Here is a 13,017-nt window from a genome sequence, read left to right as displayed (position 1 = left end):
CGAAACCAACAGTCACTAGATTATAAGTTTGTATTTTAAATGCAACAAACCTCGTCAAATTTGGTGCAGTGGTTGCCGAGAAAAACGAATTCTCCTTTTACATGTATTTAGATAGGAGCACTCGAGCTGAAGCTTCCTCTTAACGCCAAACAGGAATTCAGCTTCTGTATTTAAAATTAATCATTCACGCAATCTGAACTTCAAGAAACGAATATGGCAACCTCACAAGGTGAATACAAGTGGTTCTGTAAAAAAAAAAGCACTTTTAATGAGAAAATTTATTTCGTATCCTCATGTCATTTCATATTGCCACGTACCACCCCCTGATATTATAACGGAAAAGAGTTATCTTATCGGCCTTGTAGGCATTCATCAAAAAATAAATACGTGCAAATCTGACACTTTGGACTTGTTTGTTTGTTTGTTTGTTTGTTTGTTTGTTTGTTTGTTTGTTTATTATTCCCGAGGCCTGACAATCCGAATTCTGCTGCAAGAGCCTGCTGTTTGACGTAAAAACCCGTCCCGAACACTCGTTGGGCACAAGAGACGAGCACACAGACAGGGACGACACAAACACTGTGGTATGTGCTTCTGCATTCTTGCGTCCCAGTCAGTTCTGCGCTGTCACACAAAGAATGTTCAGCCAAGTAGGCCACGAACTCGCGACAAACCTTCTCTTCGATTACGAGCTCCACGTGTATGGAATATGCAATTTGTGGCATGCTTGGGAGACTATAGACCAAAACCCTAATTATCACCCCTAACCATATGTCACGAGCTTACAGACTACTGCAATCAATAAACTATAAGTAAACTGCACCCAAAGCGCAATTTCTCATGCTTAATAATAAAGAATAAACATATTGTAAAAGAAGCGGTTGTTCCCATCTCTACATGAGCTCACATTCTTCGTGAACAGTAATTTGTTTGTTCAGTGATTCAACGGTTCAATGTTGGTTCATTCAATGATTTGCTTGTTTGTGTGTTTTGTTTTGTTTTTTTGTTCATGTGCCCTTATAGTCTTTTTTTTATTATCTCTCTTACTTCGTAATCCAGGGACTAGTATAGCTCTGTTATTTCGTTGTTATTTCTTTTTGTTATTTCGCTGTTATTTCGTGTTATGGACTGATAGCGCTCTGTTATTTTGTTACCGTTCTTGTTGTTGTTCTTAGCTGAGGCTTTGTCACCGCTAGCCCTTTAATACTGACCTTCAAAGTTTAAAATTAACCCCGAGCCTCCTACTATACACGGCGTCTCTCACATCCCCAGTATAGCTTTGGGACATGAAAATCTGTTTGCGTCTGTCCGTCCGTCCGTCCGTCCGTCCGTCCGTCCGTCCGTCCGTCCGTCCGTCCGTCCGTCTGTCTGTCTGTCTGTCTGTCTGTCTGTGTCTGTCTGTGTCTGTCTGTCTGTCTGTCTGTGTCTGTCTGTGTCTGTCTGTGTCTGTGTCTGTGTCTGTGTCTGTGTCTGTCTGTGTCTGTGTCTGTCTGTGTCTGTCTGTCTGTGTCTGTCTGTCTGTCAGTGTCTGTCTGTCTGTCTGTCTGTCAGTGTCTGTCTGTGTCTGTGTCTGTCTGTGTCTGTCGGTCTGTCTCTCTGTGTCTGTCTGTGTCTGTCCGTATCTGTCTGTCCGTGTCTGTCTGTCCGTGTCTGTCTGTCTGTGTCTGTCTGTCTGTGCCTGTCTGTCTGTCTGTGCCTGTCTGTGTCTGTGGGCCTGTATGTGTCTGTGTGTCTGTCAGTGTCTGTCTGTCTGTCTGTCAGTGTCCGTCTGTCTGTCTGTGCCTGTATGCCTATGTCTGTCTGTCTATCTGTCTGTCTATCTGTCTGTCTGTGTATGTCTGTGTATGTCTGTGTCTGTGTCTGTCTGTGTATGTCTGTGTATGTCTGTGTATGTCTGTGTATGTCTGTGTCTGTGTCTGTCTGCCTGTGTCCATCTGTCTGTCTGTCTTTCAAAGCTAATAAAGAAGAACAAGCGCACTAATTCATAAGCAAAACGAAACGGAAGTGATCTGTGTTTGCACTATACTGATAGTAGCCGTGACACGCTTATTTCTGCGCGTACAGTGATAGCGGAGAATAGTCATATGCAGAAGAACGGCAAAAATCCACGGCCGCACTACTCTGAGCACGTATCCGGGTAGCGGATGTCCGCAGCTCCAGAGTACCTGCGTAAACACTCCGCCACAGCCCGAATGTATAGCGCCGTCACAAACAACTTTCACGGCTCCGTGATAACGTGGCCGCGGCAGAGGTGCTTCGCCAAGCAGCCGGATTTCTCCCAACGCGTCGTTCTCACTCGACATCGTCCAACACCGAAAAAGCCGTGAATTATATACAGCAGTTCCTAGTATGAGGGCCATGGCACTACACAACGTTTATTACGCCAAATTAGCGAACATGGCCTTCTATTGGGGAAGTGTCGGTGTAATATGAACTGTTTTCTTCTCTACTTCCGTGTTTGTCGATGCTTTTGTTGCGGATAACTCAAGAACGTTCACCGCACGTGGGTGTCGTAAAACGAAAAAGAAAAGCAACATGAAAAGGCTCTCGTACTATTTCAGAGTTTGATATATAGAAATTGGAGTGCACGCGCTTTCCGTGAGTCACTGTAACTCAACATGAAGGTCACCTACTTTATATTAATTTTTGTTCCCCTGCAGCAACAACTTTTGCAAGCAAACTAAAAAACTTTAGGGCGAAACTGCCGGCAGAAATTTTGCGAGGCTATACTGAACCACCTCAAAGCATTAGCAATTATGCAACCATATGTATATCAGCCACTACAAGCAGAAGTACAGCATAAAGAGCTCATAAGATCGCATAGAAGGCTGTAGCTGGTTTATAAAGAACTGAAAAGGCATTACGTGTAAAAAGCAGAAAGGAAGACGCTTGTGTTTAGTATACAGAGAGGCAACAGCCCACAATACCACAGTCGGGCACTGTCACAGCCCATCTGGCTACCCCACAGACCGCAGGGAGCGAATTAGTTGCGTTACTCTAGCTGTAAATGTTCTGCTTCCTGCGGTCTCGCGCCTGTGGCAGTGAGTCTGTGAACTATAGGCGAGTCATACATAGGAGATCGTGCTCTCTGGTGCATGAGGATCTAATCAACATGCTATGGCATGGACCGTCGTTGTATTGTCGTTGCATGGCTGTCGTTGTATAGGTACATAGAGAAGCCAGGGATACGTCAAACTCGATGTCGATATTACCCTGAATCATTTTCCTCACATTGTCAAGAAGCATTAGGTTAGCAATGCCGGCAAACGCTCCGAGCTATCTGACCAAATGAACACCATGAAGCAGCACCTATATCTAAAGCCTCGCCATATTGCGTGTTGTGGCAATCTTGTGCATAATAATTGTAAATAGGTTCCCTTCTTTTCATTCCCTAACTATTATATAGTGAAGGAAACTTGCAGAAGAATAAAAATCGACTGGAGTGCATACGGCGGGCATTACTAAATCCTGACTGCGAGCTAACCACTGTCCATGAAAAAAAAGTACAATCATTGCATTGTACCGGTGCTAACATATGGGGCAGAAACAAGCTAAGGACCGCACAAAAATGATGAAACGAAGACCATGCAATACGTAGGGTAGATAAGCGGTGGGCAATTAGAGTTACAGAATGGGTACCAAAGAACGGGAAACACAATCGAGAACTTGCAGAAAATTAGGCGGTGGCGATGAAATTACGAAAGTTGCATGCGCAAGTTGGAATCAGCTAACGCAAGACAGAGGTAGTTGGAGATCGCAGGCAGAGGCCTTCGTCCTGCAGTGGACATTAAAATAGGCGGCGGCTGCTGCTGCTGCTGCTGCTGCTGCTGACGACGACGACGACGACGACAACGACGACGACGACGATGATGATGATGATGATGATGGTGGTGGTGGTGGTGGTGGTGGTGATGACGATGACGACAACGACGATGACGATGATGATGCTGGTGGTGGTGGTGATGACGATGACGACGACGACGACGCAGTGAAGCAAATTGTGATTTTTTTTTTCAATATCTCATTTATCCAGTGGATAAACTTGCCCGTCAGTCTTAAAAAACATCACAGTCAACCGGAACATTCAGAACTTGGCTTTTTCAGCCTGCAGAAGATCTGAAGCAGATAGGAACGGCGCATCTTTTGGAGCGTAAGGTGAAAGCTGCCGCAAAGGTTTCATAAAGATACCGCAAAGGTTTCAGAAACTCTACGCCTTTTCTCGATCGCCTCGCTGCGAGAGACGACAACCCCGATTTTCATACGAACGGCGTGTGGAGATCGGCATATACCGTATCTACTTCGAGTCGTCGGTCCGTGAAAAGACGGCGCGCACATAAATCTCGCGAAGACGGTTATGCAGCCATCTCTTCCTTGAAAAATCTACCGCGCGGAACACGGGTCGTTTTCGCTGTGAAACCGCTGAAGCATTACTGCATTCACTTCTATATAGCGAGTGCTTCGCGAGACTGAATGTCGCCGCCACTAGAGAGTGCTCATCAAGCATGCGATTCCTGCCCGAGGTCCTTTCACGGCGTCAGAGCCCGAGTCAAAGACACGTCTCAGCGTGTACGAATGAAAAGGTTTCAGACCCCGTGCCTTGCGAGTTGAGCCCGGACGCTGTGCCCCGAAAGGAGCTTTAAAGAAGGGCTTATGATCAGTGGATGGAGCCGAGAGGCCAGGAAGACGTACCGTATACCGTAACAAACCAGGTATAATGCGTAGTGCTAGATGAGGGGACAATATCGGTGTCGCCAAGAAGGAAAAGAAAAAACTAAATAAAAAGCACCGAATCGTTATATCGTTTTTTTTTTTCACGAGGTGTGAAGCGTGAGAAGTTCAATCGCAGAAAGGGCCCAGTATCCTAATATCCTAGTTAAGAAGAACAAAAAAAGAAAAAGTTGGGAAAATAAAAACACCGTCGGAAGTCTACAACGAAATGTTAAGACAAAATAAAAGATTAATTTAACAAGAAAGAGATCTATTTCTGTTTAATTAAAACGAAATAAAACATTAATATAGCGAGTTCATAGAACGCGGGACAAGTAGAAAAAGAAAAAAAAAAGAAAGACAGGTCATAAGACTACAAAAACAACACAAGCAGCATGAGGACAAAGTAACGTGGAGGAAATTGGCACTGTACAAAAACTTCAGTTCACAAGGACAGAAAGATGACTTAAAATATCGACTTCAAATTTGAAAAGAAAAGCAATTCATATTTTTTTCGACATACAACGTGAAAGAACACCTAAAATCTTGAAAACATTTACATGGGAATACAATGCGAGAAAGGGATAGGGTGAGAAAAAATTCGGTAAAAAAAGAACCTTACAATATGTGCGGGGATCGTCCGGTACTCCCAAAGTCTCACATTTAGATCGCAGCAATGACCTCGATTGAGAAAAGATTATTGAAGATTCTTCTCAATAGTTCCCGCCTGTTGTATAAACCTGCACATAATAACTTGGCCAGAAATAATCTACAGGCACTTTATCAGCACATAGATTATATTCAAAACAGCGCATGCATTGTGATGATTTTGTCTTTTATGTCAACTCATTTGCCAATGCTTGCTTCTCCTTTGCGTTCAGATGTCTTGAAAGCTCTATCTCACTGTATCATTAAAATCGCAGAATCGATGTAACTGTTCGAGAGAAAAAAAAAACAGTGAAGAAACACGTAACGTTGGCTCATGGGCTAAGGTATTCTGATCCTGAACTCAATGTCACTGATTGCTTCTGGGGGGCCAAAAGTGCGAAAAGTGCTCCTGTATCAAGTTTTCGGTGGGCGTTAAAAAGCCACAGATGGTCAAAATAATCCGAAGCACTCCAACACTCGATCTCCACAGCACCTGCGTTGCTGCAGCGCTTCAAGGTCTCGGTGACCGTTTATGGATGGTGCACACATTCAAGAGTGCGCGTAACTTCGTCTCTCTCTCTCTCTCTCTCTCTCTCTCTCTCTCTCTCTCTCTCTTGGATAACGATATCGCAACGGAGGGGCCACCTGATACCTAACGCCCGACCGCGCCACTACACAAATACTCTAAAACACTTAGTAGTTTTTAGCAGTTGGTGCAAGCGTACTCCACGTGTACTGCCATAAATGGAAGGTCCCCCTAGACGCACAGCTCAATTCAAGTTCAGTTAACAGTAGAGAGCGTAAGTGCGTCGATGTATAGACCTTACCGAAATGCTATAAAGCGTTTCGATAATGTCAGTATCTACGAGCTTAATCCGGCGAGTTGGCTAGCTGGCTGTGGTGTTGCGCAGCACAAGTCCGCGGGATCAAATCATGGCCGCGGCGACCGCATTTCGATGGGGGGTGAAGTGCAAAAAACGCTCGTGTGCGGTGCATTGGGGACACGTTAAAGATCTCTTGGTGGCCAAAATTAATCCGGAATCCCTTACTACGGCGTGCCTCATAATCAGCAGTGGCATGAGATATTGACTGACCGTTGTTCTCGTCAATCCTGCCCAAACAATTAAACAGTGCGACTTTTGCGATTGCTCGAAACCTGTTCCACGCGCGTAAACATGTAAAAAAAAAATCGGAAGTCCTGAACTGACCACTCTCTTCAATTCTTCGATCATTGAACAGCTCCACAAGTGCGAGGAAATTCGAGCAATATTAAGCAATTCAAAGCTGTGTTTAGGAAACGCTTCTAAACGTGCTTAGCCCGCATGCTACAGTCCGTAAAACACGGTCATACAAAGCGAAGCCGAACGGCTTCACGTTGCTTCAATCCTAGCCCGTTTGTAAGTACAAGCTTTGCGGCGAAGTCCCCTTTCACTCTTCTCGGTCAGTTGGTTCCCAAGTCAGTCTGTTTGGGGAAACGTTAAGCTTTTCCGTTTCTTCTTCCTTTCTTTCTTTCTTTCTCAAGTCTGCAGGGCCGCGAAGGAGTGTTTTCGCGAGTGAATTCGCCAGAAGAGTCTCTCGGCTGCATCCTCAAAAGGGGCGCTATTCATTTCCCCCCAGTATTCTTTTTCTGAAAGGCACATAAGTTTGCATTACTTTAACGAGCGTTCCTTCTCTGCGCACTGCACGAAGCAGATGCAATGCATTTTCGAATGCACGTGGGATGGCACGAAGGCGACATCCTTTACGACGCGCCATTCAGACGGGAGCCTTTCCATTCGCCGCGTCAGCAAACCCTTCCGAGAACGAACGACGTGCTCTCAGGTGTCGACGTTTTGAATGCCAGAGAAACATCTAAGTCCCCTCTCTCTCTCTCTCTCTCTCTCTCTCTCTCTCTCTCTCTCTCTCTCTCTCTCTCTCTCTCTCTCTCTCTCTTCACTTACTTCTCGGAAACTTGAGCGCCCAATGACGCACGAAAATCACGATGCCCAGAAACGATAGTGTTTATATAAGAACGAGATAAAACGCGGTATGGCGAACTGGTGGTAGCCAGGAGGTGATACGGCGGCTTGAGTGTGCCGTTGAGTTTCGTGCAAACATCAGTAGAGGGAACTCCGGCTATGCGATCGTGCATCTACACTGAGAATGATGGAACGTATAGAAAGAGTGTTTAAACAGTACAACTTATCTATATAGACGTGTATATCCCACAAAACTGTAAACCATAAACACGGCGTCATACGAAAGAACGCAGCTTTGGACTTGTCGTGGATTTGTCTAATCTTCGCACTTGTGGCTCCAAACGGTCTTGACGTCTGGTGCGTTTCGTCGCTAATTTTCACGAAGTCAGTTCTGCAAACACAACACGACAATCAGTCTCTGCGCTCACGCGTAATCATTGGGAAGTGTCGCCTTCATAGCGTATACTATTGTGTCGAAAGTGATCAGTGTGCAATGTCGCAAATCATGCTTGAAGACAGAAAGACAATGTTTAGGCAAGGCCATGTACACTACGCCTATCATCCTCGTGCTGCCCGAACGGTCATATTTGCAGCTCCTGTAGACGATATAGGGCGTCCTTAAGCAGGACGTCTTTAACCAAAAGGAACGCACGCCCGTACCAACTCTCCATTTAGCCCGACACGTCCAACCAGTCCCAGTCTATGACTATGTGGCATGGGCATGCTCGTTGCGAAGAGCGCAAGCGCTCGCATGTTCCAGCACGATCAGGACGATTGGGCTCAGAAACTGGATGTATGTCCTCAACGCAGCGCTCTAGTTGACCAATACAGGGAGCCAGAAGAGCAGGGAGAATAAGGTGTAAAGAATGTTCAGACAATGTCGTCGTCGTCATTATCAGTATGAACATCTTAACCATTGCGCCTCTCGAGACAAGAAGTGAGACAGGGTTTGGGTACGGGCTAGTTGGTATTCCATTGCAAACGCCACTTACAGCGCGTAAATAGACAGGGACCAAAGGAACGACGAAGACAAGCGCTGACTTCCAACTGATTTTTATGTTGAGTAACACGCATATATACCAAGACACCAAGACAAAAAGCGCCCCCGGTTTTGTGCTAAGGGGGGGGCTTTTGCCTTGGTGTCTTGGTATATATGGGTGTTACTCAAAATAAAAACCAGTTGGAAGTCAGCGCTTGGCTTCGTCGTTCCTATGGTCCCTGCCTATGCACGCGCTGTAAGTGATGTTTGCAAAAGAAGTGAGATCCAGTTTTACCAAAAGTGCGATTTGCAAGTATCCGTTGTTTCCTCAAGCCTATAGCTGTCCCTGCAGGCTTCGCACTATGCGAGAAATAGCTTCACTGCCGTTTTTCTCGCTGACCTTTGCGTATACGCGAATGCGCCGACGTAGATCTTTCGATGGCACTCGGTGGACAACGCAGGGGCTACGTAGTATAAGTGGCGCTAGAGCTATCGTATCGCAAGATGCTCCGAGGAAACAAACACACGCTATGATATGTAGGACACGCGCTTGACATTCGCCGCTTTAGTTGCGGAGTTGACTGCGCACCGTTCTTCGTGTGACCGCAAAAGCTCCCCCACCACATCAAGACAAGAAAAAAAAAAAGAAAGCAACGCCTCGGGAGGTTAACGCATGGCAAAAGCTGTTTCAGCACGTACGCCGCCGCTTTGGCGTGAGATTATAACGATGCCTCGGTCCTCCAGGCGTATATTTGTGTCTCGCGTATAGCGAAACACCACCGTCTGAGACGTTTGTTTCACGGCACGGCTTCGGAATTGCCTCACTGTACGTCTCGCCTAACGATGTTCCCACCGACTCGTATACAAGCGCGACTCTCTTGAGAAATCGGGGCATGTTGACTCTCCCCCCCCCCCCTCTCTTTCTTTTTTTCTCTTCCGAGGTTACGTGTTTCGGCAATCTCTCGGCCGGAAGCCCCTATATTCGGAACGACTACGGAAAATAAAAGCAAAAAAAAAAAGAGAAACGTACATACGCACGCACAGACCATCGTTGCGACATCCCCGCAAAGCGAGCACAAGCCTCTACGTGCTGGAAGCACCTGGTATTGAATATGCGCTGCCCTTATTGCCTATAGTTACAGAAGTGTTGCGCAAGCGGGATTTCTGTATATAAATATATATAATACACAGTCCTCGCACGTACACAGGATATATCATGCAGGCGCGGCTATAGTTTACAGACGTAATGGCGATCCCGAGCGGCTGCTAGGTTATACGGCGCGTTCGCACGCACGTTCTCGCGTGTGTAACGAAGCTCTCTCTCTCTCTCTCTCTCTCTCTCTCTCTCTCCTTGCTCTCTCCCATACTGCCCGAAGCAGTGTGCGTCGTCAAGGGCGAAAAACAAGAACGAGGTGCGGCGTCATTTCTCGGCGACGCACCGCGTACGCGTCGCGAAGACGCTTGGGCGTCCGGAGCTCACGTAGACAGGAGCATCACACTCCGTGGTGTCTCACGCAACGGTATGCTGCATCCATGTAATGGGACGGCTTGTCACATTACAGTGAACCTTGCCCTCAGTCGTACACTAATGATAACCACAGAAACGATTGCGTAACATATTGAACCCTGATTATGAAGTCGAACGCATCCGGCATTGCACGAAAGTGGCTTTAATAAGCGTATTGACACGTGCACTTATCTTTATTGGGCGACCACGTTTCGCCGCCTAACAAATGATATCGCACAGCGCGGGACGCGCCTGCATGTTTCCGAAGTTTCTGGAAAGTTATCGATGCTTCTATCCGCTGTCTGTTGTCGCCGAACCTTGTGTTATCTGATTCATCGCGTGTAGAACTTTGTGGAAGGCACGCGGGTCCCAACGATTAGTCTGGAACATTCGACGACTGCTGTATAAAAGCCGACGCGCCTGACCCGCTGATCAGATTTTCCACGATCGCCGACTGTGTTCGACGCTATCGGTGTGCTTTGAGTGTAGCCTGTTTTTGAGGGCACAAGTTCGCCCAATAAAACGCTCGTTTCGTTAATCACGGCTTTGCTGCCTTCTTAACCGTCGCTACCCCGTGACAGTATTCTACCAGTCCGTTTCCGCGAATCTCGACACCAATTTGCTGTAGACCGTTGTGTCGTTACAGAAGAGAAAAGTATCCCGTTGAAGTGCATTTCGAATATCGCGAGTCGAGATGAAAATCTTGGATCTTGCATCAATGTTCCAACCTGTACCACACGATGTTGCACCTCAATATCTGTCTTAAAAAGAAAGAAGCTCGGTTTCTATGACAAGGAACATGAACCCGCGGTCAATATTACTTTGTCTATATACGTAAGATGATGTCTTGCCCCCCGCGTTTAACAGTGGTATTTAAACCATTCTCTCTCCCCCCCCCCTTTTTTTTTTCTTCACGTTTGCAACATGTCAGTCGGCAATAAGAACGGATATGAAAAGCGATTATATCCCTGCACTTTCTCCGGACCGTAGTAGTAAAACCGGCAGTGACACCATGAGAGTAAATGAAGTGTTGAGGAGGAAGTGGAGGAAGGTAGCGTTGACGGCTGTTGGAGGGAAGGCGGCGTCATCAGCTGCCTCGGAGGAAGCACGCAATGTCGCGTTCGGCCCGCCGGTAATGACAACTGAAACGAACGCGTGTCGGCCGCAGGCCAACAGAGAAATTTCCTCACGAGCTCGCTTTGGGGCGCGTTTGAAAGTGCAGGGACCGCGCAATGAGCGAACGAATAATGGCCGGTACGTTAAAGGACGGAAAGACATTAGTATGACTTAGCGGGCAAATGAGTGTATCTGATATTACACGCCATAGGTGCGATTAATAGGAAGAAATTGAGTTGGGCCGGCCATGTAATGCGTGGGGAGGGGGGGGGAGGCAGAGATAACTCTTGCCTTATATTATATAGCGTGGCAGAATGGCTGCCAAGAGAAGACGAGGATAGCAGAGGATTAGGTGGAGGGATATGAAATTAGTAAATTTACAGGCATAGGGTGCAGTCGACGGACGCAAGGCAGAAGAGCAATTGGAGATATATAGTTCGGAGAGGCTATCGTACTGCAGCGGACGTGAATGATGACGTTGATGAACTCTGTTAACCCTTTATCAACGAGTGTTGCCTAGAGGCAACATATGCGATTTATTTTTTTCCTTGCTGAGTTGTCTTGGGTTGCGCGCCCACACGCACATAGCAAAACAAAACTCAGCAAGCAAAAAGAAAAGGTTTTGTGGCACGTTTCCTTTACCACAACAATACAGCACCGACCGAAGAGCGCTTGGAGGATCGGCTGACATGCGCTGACCTTGAGGGCCAGCAACGCCTGGTGGACAGGGGGGCCAAGCTGACCCTGTCCAGGAGGCGTTGCTGGCCCTCAGGGTTCAGACCCTCAGCGCAGGCCGCCCGCGTCAGGCGAAGGACAGCCGGCTCAAGTTTATTCTATATGCTATAAACTATAAAGTTCATACTCTCTCCCTTGCTGAGTATTGATATTGAGCACGAAACTTCTGGCTAAATTTTCTCGTCCAACACTGGATGACAGGCAGCAAGCGTGATTTGTTGGTTTAGAGCAGGAACACAGGATGAAGAAAAAGAAGCCTTGGCACGCGACTCGATTTATTTTGAAAGCTGTGTAGATCGAGAATTTCTCCCCATACGTGGGTCGATCCCGAATATAGTGCAATACCGGGCCGACCCGCGGCGGAGGTGGCGCAGGCTTTAAGCACTCCGCCAAATTGCAAAAACAAGTCTAATATCTTAGGTCCAAATAAACCCCGTATACAATATTAAGCTGATAAGAACAGTTACTACACTTTCACCTGCATCGGCCATGTCTACGCTCACACCGGCCTCTCTTTGTCGGCGTTCCAAGCGCTAGCGTATCTCCCTTCCTTCCGCTCTCCCGCGGTGGCAGTTCCGTAAGCGTGCTGCCCGCCAGGACGACAAGGCGGAAAGAAAGGCGAACCGACCATGTGGCCCCGATCCCACAAACTTGGAACGCTTCACCGGAGCAACAGCCACGTTTCAGAGGGAGCTTGTGGGGAGCCAATTTTGTGTGTGACCGTCTTGTGGCTTTCGAGTGACCTCACACCCATTACTGCACTGCAGGACGTCGACCAACGCACGATCGCCTTGGCTACGGTGAAGCAGTGTGTGCCCTCGGATTGCGGTGAGGTGCGTATGTGTTCTGCGTGCCGGGATTCGTTAGTAAAAGGTGTGTTGCGCTTTGCAACTGTACATGGATATGTATACCCCCTGGTGCCGCATCATCTTCCAAGGCTCAACATAGTGGAGGAGCCACTAGCCGCGCCTCGCCTTCCATTTTTGCGCATACGGCGTTTGAACCACGACAATGGGCAGTTAGCCATTAAGGGGCCCGCATACACAACTTCGCTGGTCTTCCACCTTCACAAAGTGGAATGACACTGTGTTCTTTTTTTAAATTTCAGTTAAGAAATTAGGTAGGCCTACTACGCACTTTCAGCTGGCCTCGAAGCCGCTGCACAATAAAACCAGGTAGGGTTGGTTGTGCTCTTCAAATGTGCTACGAGAACGATTGGTCGTCCTTTATCAGACAGGGTCCCCAGCACCGGCATGCGACGTTCAGAATCTCGGAGAAATACCTTGAGACTGTACACGTCCATTTCTGCACCTAGACAAATGCTGTCCATAGCTGCGGGACGCACAATGGAGAACAACACTCCGCTATAT

At 47.2% G+C, this 13,017-nt stretch overlaps 1 pseudogene; it reads right to left on the bottom strand.

Moving 5' to 3' along the window:
- Positions 1-11,958: 11,958 nt before the first annotated feature.
- Positions 11,959-12,138, bottom strand: LOC142586500 (U2 spliceosomal RNA; annotated as a pseudogene).
- Positions 12,139-13,017: the final 879 nt, after the last annotated feature.

This window comes from Dermacentor variabilis, chromosome 6 (assembly GCF_050947875.1).
Source record: "Dermacentor variabilis isolate Ectoservices chromosome 6, ASM5094787v1, whole genome shotgun sequence".
In the NCBI taxonomy this organism is placed as follows: Eukaryota; Metazoa; Arthropoda; class Arachnida; order Ixodida; family Ixodidae; genus Dermacentor; species Dermacentor variabilis.
The sequence above is the reverse complement of the archived record's forward strand: the minus strand, read 5'-3'. Positions and strand labels throughout refer to the sequence as shown.